This window comes from Hyperolius riggenbachi, chromosome 4 (assembly GCF_040937935.1).
Source record: "Hyperolius riggenbachi isolate aHypRig1 chromosome 4, aHypRig1.pri, whole genome shotgun sequence".
Classification (NCBI taxonomy): domain Eukaryota; kingdom Metazoa; phylum Chordata; class Amphibia; order Anura; family Hyperoliidae; genus Hyperolius; species Hyperolius riggenbachi.
In genome coordinates this window covers 66,565,405-66,583,813 of record NC_090649.1, presented here as the reverse complement: position 1 = coordinate 66,583,813, position 18,409 = coordinate 66,565,405, and the positions used below count along the sequence as shown (strand labels likewise).

General features: G+C 46.5%; 1 protein-coding gene across 1 annotated transcript in view; it reads right to left on the bottom strand.

Annotated features, from left to right (window-relative positions):
- The window catches only part of LOC137570375 (methylmalonyl-CoA mutase, mitochondrial-like), an 88,754-nt gene extending 81,322 nt beyond the window's left edge, over positions 1 to 7,432 (bottom strand). The window contains exon 1 of the mRNA XM_068279049.1: positions 7,358 to 7,432. The gene's annotated coding sequence lies outside the window, so the exon portion shown is untranslated. The remainder of the gene's footprint in view (positions 1 to 7,357) is intronic.
- Positions 7,433 to 18,409: the final 10,977 nt, after the last annotated feature.

The following is an 18,409-nucleotide window of genomic DNA, read 5'->3' as shown; positions in this document are numbered from 1 at the left end:
GACATAGGTAGGAGACCCAGTAGTTAGCTAGGCATAGGTAGGAGACCCAGTATAGGTAGGTAGGCATAGGTAGGTGCCTCAGTAGCTAGCTAGACATAGGTAGGAGACCCAGTAGTTAGCTAGGCATAGGTAGGAGACCCAGTATAGGTAGGTAGGCATAGGTAGGTCCCCTAGTATAGGTAGGTAGGTAGGTGTCCCCGTATAGGTAAGTAGGTGCCCCAGTAGTTAGGTAGGCATAGGTAGGTGTCCCAGTATTGATAGTTAGGCAGGGCCTGGCTGGCACAGTAATAACAATTACCAAGGTCCAGCTGCAACAGATAGGGCTGTATTATGTCAGTGAGCAACACACACAAAAAAAACACATCAGGAAAACAAAAGAGAGCTGAGGGGTGCTGTTTTAGCAATAACAATCATCCAGGAGCAAGCCAAGACCCTAACTAATCTTTCCCTAGGAGAACAAGTCTGCAGCAGCTTTCCCTAGTCTGTCTCTAGCAGGCACACGAGTGAGTGTAATGGCCGGCAAACCTGCCTTATATAAGGGGGGGGGCTCCAGGGCTTAGTGTAGCCTGAATGGCTACAATGTGCCTGCTGACTGTGATGCAGAGGGTCAAAGTTGACCCTCATAGTGCATTATGGGGCGAATCGAACTTTCGCAAAAGTTCGCCTGGTGCAGGCGAACGTGAACCCCCAAAGTTTGCCTGGAACCGTTCGCCGGCGAACCGTTCACTACATCTCTAGAGGGAGGGGGGAGTGTCCCCCCTCCCGCGGATGTGCGGTCAAGCTCTCTCCTCAAGCTGCGACCTCTCCTGCCCCCCAAAATGGCCCTGAGCGGGCCCCTGGGGGGCCCAATCCTAAATTTTGCAGGGGGGCCCAGTGATTTCTAGTTATCCCCTTGCTCATACCTCCCCCCCCCCATATTTTATCCATGTTCTCATACCTCTCCCCCTCCTATATTTCATCTAGTGCTCTCATACCACCCATATTTCATTTGGTGTGCTTATATCCCCCATATTTCATCTGGTGCTTTCATACACCCCCCCCCCCCCACATGTCATTTAGTACTCTCATACCCCCATATTTCATCTAATGCTCTCATACACCCCCTCAGCACCAACTCACTATTCAACCCCTACAATCTGGATTCCGTCCTGCCCACTCAACAGAAACAGCTCTTATCAAGGTAGTAAGTGACCTTACCCTTGAGTTGAAGGCAACTACTCCTTCCTGCTACTCCTTGACCTTTCCTCAGCATTTGATACAGTAGACCATCCCCTCCTCCTCCAATCCCTACAGTCCTTTGGGATTTGCGACAGCACACTGGCCCGGATCGCCTCATACCTCTCTGACCACCTCTTCACAACCTCTTTCAGTGGTTCCTCCTCAACTTCCTCTCAGTTGAAGTACCCCAGAGGCTCTGTTCCAGGCCCTCTACTGTGCTCAATTTACACCTCCTCCATCGGCAAAGTCATGTCCTCCCTGGGCTTCAAATACCACCTATATGCCGATGATACTCAAATCTATCTCCACACCCCTAATCTCTACCCCTCCATGGACATGGTATTCTCCTGCCTTTTGACTATCTCTCCCTGGATGTCAGCCAGTTCTTGAAGCTTAACTTGGATAAAACTGAGTCCCTGATTTTCCCCGCCCCGTGCTGCACCACCCCTCCTGGAATTCATGTCACGATCAACAGCACAACCATCTGCCCTACCTTTCAGACCTGCTGCCTGGGCGTCACCCTAGACTCTGCTCTCTCCTTCAGCCCCAACACACAAAATGTTACCAGAGCCTACAATTTCCGCCTTCACAACATCTCCAAGATCCGCGATATAAATGTTATTTTTCTTGTCTTGTCAAATGATGCCGTACGCTGCTGATTGTCTTCAGAGCCAGGCTCTCCTCCTAGGTCCCCCTCCTGCTACTGTGCGCTCTGCCACTGCCCACTCCTCTCTCCCTTCCCACAGAGAACCACAGCTGTAGCAAGAATGATAGCCACAGATGGCAAACGCTCACTCACCTATCCATGATCCAAGCGATAGAGATCCCGTCATCTGAAACTCATCTGTCTCTTCTACAGTGCAGCCGCTCGCTCTGATCAGACAGGAAGTAGGAAGTAGCAATAGTAGTAGTAACAAAGTGGCAGCACTCTAGAGGAGACAGATGGGCTCCGGATGACGGGACCTCTATTGCTTGGATCGCAATCGGTGAATGTGAGTCATCTGGTGCTGTCATTCTCCCCCGCTGCGGCTGCCTTCTCTGCTGGACTATCATATTCACTGGGATGGAGGCCGCATGGTGGCTGTCTAGTTTGGGAGGAAATCAGTTGTTCGTGGTGAGGGTGGTTATGTAATTCTGTCTGGGGAACGGCTTCCGGTTAGGCGGTGTCCAGAGCTTTTTGCTATTGCCAGGCTGGAGATGCAGGGGGAAAGTGCTGCTGCTGTGATATCTGGCGCCCTCTTCAAATGGGTGCCCCGAGTGACAACATCCCAGCCATTCATCTCTCACTCTGCATTTTGCCACTGCTATTCCCTGTATTGTGCACCCACAGAGGAAAGTGGGCCCATAGCAACCAGTAGCTTGGCTGCCCCGGTGTGTGCGGCATGTTGCTGTGCAGCTGCATCTTCTGATTCTATTACAACATGATGGGGGCCCAAATCAGTTACTTTGCTTAGGGCCCTATTTAGCCTTAATCCGGCTCTGGGTAGGAGTACCATGGGCGCAGATAGGGAGCTGAGACCCGGGGGGGGGGGGGGGGGTGAGCAGAGTAATGGGGTACAGTACCTCAGCGTTGCGGCGAGGAGCGCCGGGTGCTTTTATTGCGATTGTCCACCCAGGTGAAAACGTCTTCAGGGTCTGTAAAAAAGTGGGATTTTCCATCCGCAAGGATCCTAAGACGAGCCGGGTACAGCATGGCGTAGTTAAGTTGAAGATCCCATAGTTTGCGTTTAGCTGTAGCAAATTTGGCCCTTTGCTTTTGCACCTCCGTAATAAAGTCGGGATAAAATGAAATTGTGGTGTTTTTGTATGCAATGGCGCCCTTGCAGAACTGCATCTCGGTCACGATAATTTAAAACTTTGAAAATAAAAGTGCGAGGTGGCTGACCTGGAGCTGGGATTTTGGGGGAGATCCTGTGGGCCCGTTCGACCACAAAGACATGGGAGAAGATTTCACCGCCAAAGAGGGACTTCAGCAGCTCCTCTGTGAACTGGTGGGTGGGTGGTGCCTTCGGCCTTCTCAGGTAGGCCTACAATTCTCACGTTGGAGCGCCTTTGGCGGTTCTCCTGATTTTCCTGACGGTCCATTGTGGACTTTGCAGCCTTTTGAGCCTGGCCTATCTCCTTATGGAGCGGCCGTACCGTGTCCTCCAGGTCGCTGATACGCTTTTCAGATTCGCTCACTCGATCCTTTGGGGCACCCAAGTCCTGCTGCAGAAAGGTAACATCCGCCCGGACTGAGCCCAGTGTGGTAGTGATAGCGGCTAAGCTGGCTTGGCAGTCTGTAATGGCTGTAAGCACTTGTGCCAGAGTGGGTGTTGACTGTTCAGGTTCCGGGGACTCCGGATTTTCCTCATCAAGGGCTGGGGATGGCGGTGCCTCCGCGCCATCTTGGTTCCCGCGGCGGAATTTCTCCAGCTTGGCAGCGGCTGTAGAGACTCGAGGAGTCGCCATACCGAAGGGTAGTAGGTTAGGTGTATATTCAGCAACTTTAGGGAAAAGTTGGGAGAAGTAAATTGCAGTCAGGATAGCTGTAAAGGACTAGCTGGACGGGAGCTCGCTCGACACACGTCCTCACGCCATGAGCTTGCGGCCACGCCCCTGTCAGATCTGACATTAGCTGTATGCTTGTTTCTGGTGTGATTCAGACACTACTGCAGCCAAATAGACCAGCAGGGCTGCCCGGCAACTGGCATTGTTTAAAAGGAAATAATTGTGGCAGCCTGTATATTCTTCTCACTATAGTTGCCCTTTAAAGTGGACCTGAACTCTTGCATAGGACAGGAGAAATACATAGAGAAATGCACCTTGTATTTAGAGTTTAGCCTGTTTAATTCCCCTTCATTTGTGTCTAATCTCAAGTTGTAATTTGATCCTCCCCTGTGTCACATGACTGCCTATGGCAGATAAGCCCATTTGAAAGCACGGGCTGTTAACAATATGTCTGCTTCCATGAATCAGGAAGTAGAAACAGAGCAGATTTATTTTAGGATTTCTATCAGCTGTAACAAAAAATGTTTTTGTTTAAATGTTATTATGCTGCTGTGTATCTTTTAGAGCAGAGAGGAGTTCTGAGTTCAGGTCCACTTTAAAAGGCAATAAATACAGTGGGATGTGAAAGTTTGAGCAACCTTGTTAATCCGGAACTGGCAAGAGACAAGCAGACAAAACACCCGGCCACCGGGAGCCCGATCTGGTGTAGTAACTTCTTGGTTAGGACAGAGTAACAAATCTTAGTATGATTATACTCACAAAGGTAGGTTGCTTTAGAAGAGGCAACCACTCGTATCCGCATGTGGAGAAGTACCGTCTCCACTCGGCCTTTTCTTGTAGATCCTTGGTCGCAACTCCAAAATGAAAAAATATTTTTTCGACTCTCCTGAGAAGAGAGAGTGAAAAAAAACCCTACTAGGTAGGATATAGTAAGTGAATTTGAAAGGTTGGAGGCGCCCAATTAGAATAATCAATACATCTTCGGATTTGAAGATGAAAAAAATAAAATTTATAATAATAATATTAATAATAATAATAATAATATATATAATAATATTTATTTATTTATTATATATTATTTTTTTCATCTTCAAATCCGAAGATTTATTGATTATTCTAATTGGGTGCCTCCAACCTTCCAAAAACCTTGTTAATCGTCATGATTTTCCTGTATAAATCATTGGTTGTTACAATAAAAAATGTCAGTTAAATATATCATATAGGAGACACACACAGTGATATTTGAGAAGTGAAATGAAGTTTATTGGATTTACAGAAAGTGCGCAATAATTGTTTGAACAAAATTAGGCAGGTGCATACATTTGGGCAGGGGCGCTTCTAGCCTTTTTGTCACTCCAGGCAAGAAAACCTGTGGCGCCCCCCCCCCCCCCCCATTGGGTGACAATCTATGGTGCCACCCCCTACATACATGCTCACACACACACACGTGAAATGCAGATAATATGTCCCTCACAGATCAAATGCAGATAACTACAACAACAAATAGCATTTGTAAAGCGTCTTTCTCCCGTAGGGCTCAAAGCGCATAAGCATGGCTCAGACCAGTAATTGGATGATTGGTAAATTGTGGTACAGATGAAGAATTCTATAAGTTTGCAAATGTCAGGATAAACAAGTGGCTTTTCATTTTGGATTTGAATAGCTCCAGGGATGGGGCTGTGTTTACTGGGTATGGTAGGGAGTTTCAAAGAGTAGGGGTAGCATGACAGAAAGCTCTGTCTCCAAAGGTTTTGGAGGTGCACTCTGAGAATGACCAAGTTTATGTAACCTGCTCATCTGAGGAGAGGTGTGAAGCAGTTTCAGAAAGTCCTCCAGGGCCCAAATTGTGTAGGGATTTAAATGTTTAAATGGAGCATTCTCCATTTTACAGGTAGCCAGTGCAGTGTGTGATGAAACGGTGTAATGTGACGAGCCTGGTTTGTTAGTAATCTGGCAGCAGCATTCTGTACTAGTTGCAGGCGGTCCTCCACAGATCAAATGCATAAATTATGCCTTTCCCCATAGATAATATGCAGACAACTTGCCCCCAACAGATCAAAAGAGGATGTCATGCACATCGTGATAACTGTCAGTAAATACATTGGCAAAAAAGGAGTTGAGGACACTACTTGAACTTTCCCAAAGTGCACAGTAGCCCCTTCTTTGCCAATGTGTGTCCTGGGGTGCAAATACTAAAAGGTCCCTCAGTTTGAAAGGGCTCACATCCTGCACTGTTTTCTCTCCCCGACCCCCCCTCCCCTCCCATATTCATGGCTCTGACTGAAGGTGAGTGAGCGTAGAATGCCCTGTCCACTCCACTCTCCCTGTATGTGAGCTCTCCCACCCGCCTGTGCACAACAGTCGCTGCTGGAAGCGTTTAGTGATGCTATTGAAGTATGCATTGTCAGAACGCTCCCAGTTGCAGCTGCAGTACACAACCATGCTGGAGTGCTGACTCTCAAGGAGCGTGGAGTGGATGGGACATGTCACACTCGATCAGCTTCCATTCAGTTGTTTTCGGTCAGAGCCATGAACAGGGGCAGACAGCCGGGAAGTTCCTCAGAGCGGCACAGTGATTATGAACTGCGCAGGCATGAGTTTCAGCGGAGCAGTGCTTTTCAGCGCTGCTAGATTTGGGCACAGCCGGCGCCTCCATAGACTACAATAGGAATCACTCCTATTGCAGCGCTCAGTGAGTAACGTCGGCTCCGTCAGAAGACGGAGCCGAGGTTGCTTAAAAAAACACAATAAGTCAGCCTGCAGCAATCGCTGGAAGCCGAATTATATCATTCCCCCACTATCCATGGCGGCCTGGAGGGGGAATAGTAATTAAATTGGCCCGGACTTGTGCAGACGCAGAATCAGCGGTATACCGGCTGTATTCTGCGCCCAAGTCTACCAGCGCCTATTTCAAATGTACTCGAGTTTCAGCCAGCATCTGTGCAGAAAGCACCCATGAACAAGCGCTTGCTTTTGCTGTGTTCGCACAGTTCATAACTGCACCTGCACAGTTCTTTCATGCAGTGACACTGGGGAGGGGCAGGGTACCCCGACAACAACAAGCCATACCAGCACACTCAGGAGGCCGTTATCTAGCCCACCTTGGGCTTCATTCATTTGTCAGGTGTCTCAGTGGGGTACTTCAATATTTTAACTTGTGGATCAGGGAGGGAGGGGTGAACTGGGGCAACATGACAACCACTGCTGGGGGAGGGGGTCAGAGGGAATTATGGTTTAGCCCCACCAGTTAATTCACATAAATAAAATACATATAAAAATCATTTACATATAAAAATCCAGAGCTTTGCATGCTCTGCCCTATAATCCCCAATACCTCAGTAGCAGCAACTGTATAGTAGGGTGCATCTTGAGACACACGAATGTGCCCAAACGTTCCTGCAAGCTGGACAGCTAGGGATATAGGAGGCAGAGCCCTGTCATCAGCAGAGCCACACTGCTGTCTGTGAGAGCAGTGGAATGTGTAGGTGGCGACAGGGAGGAACATCAGAGGGGAGACAGCCTCAGACTGGAGCTGGGAACAGCAGAAGTACTTCAGTAGTGCACGTGTGTTATTTACTGAGACTCTCTGCTACACACAGCTGCAGTGCTGCTGCTTCTGTCTCCCCATTGCTTATCCTGCAGCCTGTACCTTATGAGAGCCTGCACATGATTCCTTCTCTCCAGGGCAGGCTGGACGGCAGATCTGTTGGTAATGGTAACCTCCTTCTCTCAGAACTTCTTAAGGTACCTCGATCTTCCGTGGGTGGGGGCGGAGCAACATTGCATGGTTTTCCATTGGCCCAGAGGGAAGGGGTAGGAGGGGCAGAGCAAATTTGCTCTGTATCTATTGGTGGAGGCGGGGAGAAGGAGCCGATATGACGGAGCTTTAAACTAATGGGTGTCAACATGATATTAGTGAGTGGCTGCGAGTCAGGCGCACTACAAGATCCAGCGGCCACCGCGCCCTGACAGTGAACGGCGCTCTAGGCAAAGGTTTGGGCTGCCTTTGCCTTCGGGCGCCCCTGCATTTGGGCACCACAAAAAAGAAATGAAATCAATATTTAGTAGATCCTCCTTTTGCAGAAATTACACCCTTTAAACACTTCCTGTAGGTTCCAATGAAAGTCTGGATTCTGGTTGAAGGTATTTTGGACCATTCCTCTTTACAAAACATCTCTAGTTCATTCAGGTTTGATGGCTTCCGAGCATGGACAGCTCTCTTTAACCTCCCTAGCGGTATTGACGGTTACACACGTCCATACAAAACATGCTGTGAACAGTATTGACGTGCATACATGTTAATACTCTCCCGCACTGTATACTAGACCCTTGCTTGGCACATTTTGGCAAGTTACAGGAAACAAAAGATTATGAAAATTAAGTGGATCACTTTTTGCACAGAAATCCTGGGGAAATTGAATGTTGGGGAGGTTAACTCACACCACAGATTTTCAATTAGATTCAGGTCTGGGGACTGAGATGGCCATTCCAGAATGTTTTACTTGTTCCTCTGCATGAATGCCTTCGTGGAATTTGAACAGTGTTTAGGGACGTTATCTTGTTGAGGGCCCCTTTTCACTTGTGCGGTGGGAATCGTTGCGGAAAAAATTTGCATGCGGATGAGAATTTTGCATGCGGTTGTATGCAAATTTTCATGCGAATTTGCATACGCTTTCGCATGCATGGCTATGTATGCGAATTTAACCATGGCAGTGCCTGTGTACTATTCCATTGTTTCCATGCAAAATCGTATGCGAATTTGCATGAAAATTCGCATACCAAAACCGCATGTGAATTTCCTATTAAATACATTGTATGCGAATCGCATAGTGGTGTGCGGTATGCGCATTTTGATGGCTGTGCCATGCAGATTTTTTTTCTGCACAGAAAAACACTCAGAAATTCTGACAAGTGGAAACAGTCCCATCCACTTGTATTGCCCATGCGAATTCGCATATGGGAAATGCATGTGAATTGGCGATAGTGGAAACGGGCCCTAAAAGATCCAGCCCAGCTTCAGCTTTGTCACGGATTCCTGGACATTGGTCTCCAGAATCTGCAGATACTGAGTGGAGTCCATGCGTCCCTCAACTTTGACAAGATTCCCAGTCCCTGCACTGGCCACACAGCCCCACAGCATGATGGTGGAACCACCACCATATTTTACTGTAGGTGGCAGGTGTTTTCCTTGGAATGCTGTGTTCTTTTTCCTCCATGCATAATGCCCCTTGTTATGCCCAAATAACTCAATTGTAGTTTCATCAGTCCACATCATCTTTTCCATATGTGTCAATGGCAGCACAATAGGGTTTAGCCCCGCCCCTTAAGCCTCATAGGAACTTTTAACTATAAATCACTCCCCATTACTCCGTACCCTAGTCTTTTGTCCTCGTCATTACCTCTCTAGGACCTAGGTGTAATACTCCTGCCTACAATTTTTCCATACAGGTTTATGCTCTCCTGTGTGAAGGTCAAGTCTAGCCTAAATGGCAAGCTTGACAAATCTGTCCTGGTCGCAGATCTCCTACACTTTAAAGCCATAAGATGAGCAATGCTCAGAAACTTTGTTGTGCCTACCTGCGGGCAAATGGCTATGGATGCCCTCTGTGGCTAAACGCCACTGAAGACTGCGCTTGGTAAGCCTGCTCCTCCCTCTCTCCTTCCTCTTTCGTCTCCGCATCTCTCCAAGGGCAATCGCGTCATCACGCGAACTTCTGGGTTGGGCCTGGTCGGGTCGGCGTGCGCTCCATTGTGCGCACCAAGCTGGTGATTACGTCCGGCCAACTCGTCGCCCGCCTCCCGCTCCGCCTCCTGACGTCAAAATAGAGTCCAGGAAGAGGCGGAAATTGTTCCGGATTGGCGCTGAGCGAGGCTGGAGGACACAGCAACGCTATTTAAGCGTGGCAGCCGGTCATTCTCACTGTCACGCTGAGTGGAAGGACGCAGGAGACTGGAGACAAACTATGGAGGACTGTAAGAACTTTATTTTTCCTATGTTATGAATGCATATGTTTTGTTAGGTTCATACTGTTATACTGAAGTGTATTTACATCACAACAGCAGGTTCAGAGGAGATGGAGCAGGAAGCGCATGGCACAGACCAGATTCCTCTAGAGGATCACATACAAATTGTTAGGTAGGAGTGACATACCTTTAGAGTAAGTTTTTGTTTTTTCCTTAAGGAAAAGAGCTAATCTGATTGACATCTGTCTTTCAGATCACGAGAGCAGGACAGAGGATGGTCACAAGTGCCTAGAGAAGGGCCATGGACTGGAGAGCATTACTACTACAGTAGAACACGCTCACCTTCTAGATACAGATCTCGCTCCAGAGAACGATACAGATCTACTTCTAGAAGACGTGATCGCAGCAGATCACCTCGCCACCATAGACAAATGCACACCTCAAAGAAAGTGTGCTGGGCCTGTGGCAAAGACGTAATCCCAGGAAAATTAGTGTGCCAAGACTGTTTCGTCACCATGGCAAGAGAACCAGAACAACCAAAAGATATTTCGAAAATGATTAAAGAAGCAGTACAGGAATCAATGAACGCATATATTGCAAACATACCGAAACCATCTCCACAGTCATCAGACCTGCCCGGCCCATCTCAAATATCAGACACAGAGCTTGAAAGTCCTGAAGTAGGCTTTAATTTCAACCTCGTCCAACCATACGTTAATTCAATTAGAGAAGCCATGGAATGGCAGGACGAACAACCACAGGAACAACCAGGCACGAGCCAGAAAGAATACTTTTCGCACCTTAAGAAATCCACCAAACCATTTCCATTAATCAAGGCTATAGGAGAACTATTCAAAGAGGAGTGGAAAAAGGTTGATAAAAAATTACAGTGACCAATAAGTTTAATAAGTTGTACCCGATGGAGGAAGACAAACTAGCCGCACTAAACGAGACGCCAAAAGTAGATGCATCGGTTTGGCAAAGCACGTGACTCTACCTAAAGAGGATTCAGTAGGATTCAAGGACCCACTTCAGAAGAAAATGGACTCTGAATTAAAGAAGGTCTACCTCTCATTGGGTGCAGCTTGTAAACCGGCTATAGCCCTTACAACTGTTTCAGAGGCATTAAAGACCTGGGTAGGCAACATAGAAGAAGCAATTAAATCGGATGCAGATAAAGAAGTGATTATCTCTGCACTGGACGACATAAAATTAACAGCGGATTTTGTAGGAGAGGCCTCTGTCGACGTGATCAGATGCTCAGCAAGATCCATGCTACACTCAGTAGTAACTAAGCGCGCCTTGTGGCTAAAGAATTGGTCGGCAGATCCGTCCTCAAAACAACAGTGGTGTCAGATTCCTTATGATGGAAAGACGCTCTTTGGTGAAGAGATGGATACAGCCATTTGACGTGTAACAGGAGGAAACTCTGGCATCATTCCACAAGACCGTAAAGGGAAAAGACCAAATTTTTTCTCAAGAAACTCATTCCAACAAAGCCGTTACAGAACGCCAGCCTACAGACCAGGCAAAGAGTATAGGAGAACATGGCAGAGTTCTCAATCCACCCTCCAGAGATTAAACAAACAAAAGAAGAATCCGCCAGCTACTACAGTCCAAAAGAGTTTTTGACGGTTTCTCGGTCCAGACGATACCAGTGGGGGGGAGACTACAGTCTTTCGGCAAAGCCTGGACGGAAGAGATCGAAGATCGCTGGGTAACACAGACTGTGACAGAAGGCCATCAATGGAAATTTCTAAAAAAACCACCAAATCTATTCAAGATGACAAACATACTGAGATCAGAAGAAAGACGACAGATACTAGTGAAGTATATACAAGATTTGCGGGAGAAGAACGCTATAGAGGATGTGCCAATAAGAGAAAGAGGGATGGGAGTTTACTCTCCCCTATTCTTTGTCAAGAAGAAGACAGGAGACCTCCGGCCTGTAATGGACCTCAGGAATCTAAATCAGTACATAGATCTAAAAAGATTCAAGATGGAGACCTTGCAAACAGTTACCAGAGTAATCATGGTACAACACTGGGCAATATCCATAGACCTGGAGGATGCCTATCTGCATATACTGATACAGCAAACGTTCAGAAAATATCTGAGATTCGCAGTAGGAGACATACACCTACAGTTCCGGTGTCTACCCTTTGGAATCTGTACGGCTCCTCGCACCTTTACAAAGGTACTAGTGTCTCTCATAGAACGTCTAAGGTTAAAGGGACTCAGACTTTACCATTACTTGGACGATCTCTTACTTTTGCATCAACAGGAAGAAGAGATTCTAGTACACAGACAGCTTTTACTCACAGAACTTCAGAGGTTTGGGTGGAGGGTGAACATTTCCAAGAGTCGACTAACACCATCCAAGGAATTCGTATTCTTGGGAGCGGAATTCCACACGGAACACAACAAAATAGGATTACCACCAAACAAGCAAGCCAGGATACAGGAGCTATCGAAGATAATGTATGCCACATCACTGACTGCGAGGCAGTGCCTCAGTTTCCTGGGTACCCTAACTGCAACTATACCAATGGTAAAATGGGCGCAGTGGCATTCTCGAGCATGGCAGACTGGATTCCTGACCCAATGGAACACCAGACAGATGGATCAAAATATAATAACAACACAAATGAAAAACTGTGCCCTTTGGTGGACGGGAGAGACGAATCTCAACAACCCTCTAACCATCCAGACCCCCTATCAGACCATAATTACCACGGACGCCAGCCAAAGCGGTTGGGGAGCGATGATGCAATCTCAATCTGTCCAAGGTCGGTGGAGCTCGCTACAGAACATACCATCAAATATTCTGGAGATAAGGGCAGCCAAGCTGGCTCTGTTCAGCTTCAACAAACGGCTGCAGGGACAAGATGTAATCTTACGCATGGACAATACTACAGCTGTATCATACATCAAGCGTCAGGGGGGAACAAGGTCCAGAACATTGATGCAGGAAGTAGAGCCTATCTTCAAATGGGCAGGAAAAACAGTCAATACCTTGACGGCAGTGTATATTCCGGGACAGGAGAATGTGGAAGCAGACTTCTTGAGCAGACGCGACCTGGACAACAACGAGTGGTGTCTGAGCAGCGAAGTCTTCCGACACATTTGCCTACAGTTGGGACATCCCCAACTGGATCTAATGGCAACTGCACTCAATACCCGTTGCAAAAAGTTCATATCGAGGAAGTTCAACTCAGCAGCCCTGGCAACGGATGCGTTAATAGCGGAATGGGACTTCAACGTAGCTTACGTATTTCCGCCCATCCCATTGATACACAACCTACTAATGAGACTCAGCAGGGAGAAAGTCATACTTATAGCGGTGAATCCCTATTGGCCGAGGAGACCATGGTTTCCGTTATTATGGCAAATGAAACTTCAACAACCACTAATGCTCCCAGTTTTTCCAGAATTACTGATGCAGGGCCCAATTTGCCATCCCAACCCATCCACCTTAAAGCTAGCGGCCTGGAAATTGAGAGGCGGAAACTGGAAAGTTTAGGATTCTCAGACGAAGTCATAAATACTATCCTAAAAGCTAGGAAACCGTCAACAAATAATTCCTACCATAGAATCTGGGCAAGATTTGTAGAGTTTGCTGCTCAAAATAAATTCGATCCGTTAAATCCAGAGATAACACAACTGCTTCAGTTCTTACAGACAGGAATGGATAAAGGCCTGGGGTTCCATTCGCTAAAAGTACAAGTATCAGCGATCTCGGCTCTCACAGACAAAAGGTGGGCACTACACCCACTAGTGGTGCAATTCATTAGAGGAGTCATGAAACAAAGACCTCCCAGGAAAACGGTATTTCCGAAATGGGACCTACCATTGGTCTTGGACAATCTTTCCAAATCACCGTATTCACCAAGCGAGAACTGCACACTACTACAGTTGACACACAAAGCTGTATTTTTGATTGCAATGTCATCTGCAAGAAGAGTTTGTGAAATTCAAGCACTAGGCTGGCAGGAACCATTCTTAACCTTTTTCCCAGACAGAATAGTGCTGAGGCCAATCCAGCATTTTGTACCCAAAGTATCATCTCTCTTCCACTTCAATCCGGAATGGACACTACCAACCCTTGTAGGAGATCAAGACTCCACTCCCCACCCATTAGATATAGGGGAAGTCTTGAGAAGTTATTTGCTACAAACTAATGATATCAGACAGACAGAGAGACTATTTGTTATACCCACAGGATATAGAAAGGGACAAACTGCATCCTCAAGGACTATAGCTAATTGGATTGTATCAGTTATACAAACTGCCTACAAAACTAACAAGATGACTCCCCCGCAGCAAATTTCGGCACACTCCACGAGAAGTGTGGCGGCATCATGGGCTGCATTTACTAAAGTTTCAGCCGAAAAGGTATGTCAGGCGGCCAGCTGGACGTCTGTAAATACCTTCATGAAACATTACAGGGTTGATCCTGCAGTCAATTCGACTAGACAGTTTGGCCAAAATGTATTGAGTGTTCATTATTGAGTGTGTACGAATAAATTGTTCAGCATTACACCTCATCCCTCCCTTGTCTTCTTTGGCTAGTTAACTCCCTATTGTGCTGCCATTGACACATATGGAAAACGGAAAATTGTATACTTACCTGCCGGTAATTTTCCTTTCCAGATGTGTCCATGGCAGCACAACGCTCCCACCTTAGATTCGGTAATGCCGAGTTAAAGACTAGAGTACGGAGTAATGGGGAGTGATTTATAGTTAAAAGGTCCTATGAGGGTTAAGGGGCGGGGCTAAACCCTATTGTGCTGCCATGGACACATCTGGAAAGGAAAATTACCGGCAGGTAAGTATACAATTTTCCGTTATTCCAAAATGAAGCTGGCTTGCCCAAATGTGCTTTAGCATACCTCAAGCGGCTCTGTTTGTGCTGTGGGCGGAGAAAAGGCTTCCTCTGCATCACTCTTGCATACAGCATCTCCTTGTGTAAAGTGTGCAGAATGGTTGAACGATGCACAGCGACTCCATCTGCAGCAAGATGATGATGTAGGTCTTTGGTGCTGGTCTGTGGGTTCACTCTGACTGTTCTCACCAATCGTTGCTTCTGTCTATCTGAGATTTTTCTTGGTCTGCCACTTCGAGCCTTAACTTGAACAGAGCCTGTGGTTTTCCTCTTCCTCAACATGTTCCTAACTGTGGAAACGGACAGCTGAAATCTCTGAGACAGCTTTCTGTTTCCTTCCCCTAAACCATGATGGTGAACAATCTTTGTCTTCAGGTCATTTGAGAGTTGTTTTGAGACCCCCATGTTGCTACTTTTCAGAGAAAATTAAAAAAGGGGAGGGAAACTTAAAATTGACACCCTTAAATACGCTTTCTCATAATTCACCTGTGTATGTAGGTCAGGGGTCACTGAGCTTACCAAGCCAATTTGAGTTCCAATAATTAGTTCTAAAGGTTTTGGAATCAATAGAATGACAAGTGTCCAAATTTATGCACCTGCCTAATTTTATTTAACCACTTGCCGACCCCGCACTCATAACGCACGTCAGCAAAGTGGTAGCTGCAGGACCAGCGACGCATCTGCGTCGCCGGCTGCAGGCTAATTAATCAGGAAACAGCCGCTCGCGCGAGCGGCTGCTTCCTGTCAATTCACGGCGGGGGGCTCCGTGAATAGCCTGCGGGCCGCCGATTGCGGCTCGCAGGCTAAATGTAAAAACAAGCGGAAATAATCCGCTTTGTTTACATTTGTACAATGCTGCTAACAGTAGCACCGTTGTACTAGATCAGCGATCCCCGGCCAATCAGCGGCCGGGGATCGCTGTCACATGACAGGCAGGAGCCTGTTAGAGGCTGCACAGGACAGATCCATTCCTGTGCAGCCTCCGATCTCCGGGGCAGGGAGGGAGAAGAGGGAGAGGGGGAATTCTGCAAGGGAGGGGGCTTTGAGGTGCCCCCCCCCCGCCACCCACACGCATGCAGGAGCGATCAGACCCCCCCAAGCACATCATCCCCCCTAGTGGGGAAAAAAGGGGGGCGATCTGGTCGCTCTGCCTGTTATTTGATCTGTGATGGGGGCTGTAGCGCTGGTCCTTAAGGGGGGGTAAAGGCTGGGTCATCAAGTGGTTAAACAATTATTGCGCACTTTCTGTAAATCCAATACATTTCATTTCACTTCTCAAATATCACTGTGTGTGTCTCCTATATGATATATTTAACTGACCCTTTTTATTGTAACAACCACTGATTTATTCAGGAAAATAATGATGATTAACAGGGTTGCCCAAACTATCACATCCCACTGTATGGCAGCTTCCATATCCTTCTTGCTTCAGGTGTTTTGAAACACCTAAAATTGAAAACCTCTAGCTGCTCCTGTAGTGTGTGCCCATATCTACAATGTATTAAAGGATAACACTACAATGATAGCATACCAAAGAATAGATTTGTTGTATCTGCTATTCATTACAATCAATATTTTCCATTGCTTATATAATATTATTTGAAATATTGTTAAAAACAGCATTTTTTTCAATTGAGAACACTGAGTGACTTCAAGTGGACTTTCTAGGTCACAGGAATCAAACTCACAGCACACGGTCCAAATGCCCTTTTCACATCTATGAGTTTAGCTTCCACCTGGGCAATTTTGTCGTTTATAGCTGTTATCAGTCTGCAGATCCAGACCCTGCTTCAGTAAGTTAACTCCTTTTGGAACAAGGGCTCACAATGATTAGCTCAGTGTTTAGGAGCCAATGAAAACGGTTCCTGACCAAGTTACGGAGTTCAGCTGTCGTAAGACAGCAGAGTTTGGTGCCGGCGGGGACACATTAGTCTTAGGCAGATATGATCATGGTGTAGTTTTAACTACAGCTGGTCTCGAACTACTCCCCAATATTTTCATATCTCATCTAGGTTAGGAGTTTTCGTAGGCTGAGCTTGGAGGGAAGCCATTGAGGGATTTAGATGCACTAATCAGACTCCGGATCAACTGGGTTATGGGAGGGTTCCGAACAGAAATGTACCTAATTTTTACTTTTTTTCCCCTCCTGGTTGGACTTGGACGGATGTCTTTTTTTTTTTCAACCAAACTATGTATATAGAACTATGAAACCCTGTCTGTTGGTGAATTAATGGCCGACTGTAGGATAAAGTCTGTTGTCGACTGTTGTGTGGGTTTTGAGATGGTTTAAGGTCGGATCCTTCTTACATTTACTGGCCATCCACCATCTGGGGTTCTCCGGTATTTGCGGGGCAGACGTGGAGACAACTAAGAGTAAAACATTTCTGCTCAACTGGGGCTCCCTCCAGCTTGTAGGCTTCTTCACCCCCCCCCCAGCCGATTCAATCCTTCGTTGGGCATCCAGGAACACTTTGTCCAGTCCAGCTCTGTTGCACGTGCGGCCTACAGGCGTAGAATGCTCCTGGCCACCGGAATGCAAAAGAGGCGTGTGGCAACTGGGCTGCTCGTTCAACAAAGCCTGACTGGGCAAATTTACCAAGACGGCCAGCGGAGGACCGGGAGATGGCGAGGGAGCCCATAGCCTGAAGGGGGCTGGAGGAATCCCTAGGTAAGTTTAAGGCCTTGTTTCCATCTGTGCACTTTTCAGAAACATATCAATCTGTAACATTGATGTGCTGATAAAAAGCGGACAGAAGCGCATACAGATGGAAACAAGGTCAAAATGTTTTACTAATTCTTGACTCGGGTTTCCTTTAAGCACGAGGATCCAAGTTAGGAGCTCCCACCACTTATGTGCTCACACTGCCATGTTGAGGCCCCACCCCCACTGCTCCTACTCTACTATGTACTGATTTGACCTCAATAAATTAAACCCAATGGATCTGAAATTTAGATAAAAAAAATACCTCTGCTGCCTTTGCAAGACTGTAAAGGCTTGTGCACATGGACCTTTAACTTCAGGTTGTGTTTAGTTTTGTGCTAGCTGGCATTCTAGGTGTATGAATTAATGGGACCCTTGACCCAAACTAAACTTTAAGTAACAATAGACAAAAGTTCATGTACATTAGCAACTGCAGTCAGACTAATGTAAAAACTGACACTGAACTATTGAGGAACTAATCTAAAAGATTTAGTCAGTAAAAAAAAGTCTCAAGGAGTAACCTGGAGACATCAACACCCTGTCCTATAAAAGGAGTACAGCCCCATCTACACGATACAATTCTACATGCGATCGAATTTCGATTGGATCGAATTCGATTGATCGATTACATCCGACATGTCCGAACTGGATTAGATTCAATCAGTAATGTGGTTGAATATCAAATCAAAACAATGCCAAATCGATCACACTACCGATCAAATCAAATCCCGATCGAACATGTTGGATTTAATTGATCAATCGAATTGGATCGCATGTAGAATAGTTTCGTGTACATGGGACTTTAAGACTTGCAGTCTAAATGCTAACAAGAGACTACAGACAAGTCATTTCGACACCACACACTCTCTGAACTCTGGTATACAAAACCACAGCAAACCTAGGAGTAAGACTGTTGTATAAAAGTCTCAGTGAGGTGAGCTGATATTTTTTGCCATAAGACTGGGGAAGAAAAATCCCTAGCTGAACTGATTTAGAGCTCCTGAATAGAAAACGATAACTACAGGTAAGTGTGTTTGCAGATGAACTGCAGAGAAGAAAATGTAGCAGTTTGAAATTCACCAAATAGTGCACTGCTGTCGTGGCTTGTAGCTGACTGGAGACATAAAGGTAATTTTAGCAACATTAAATTA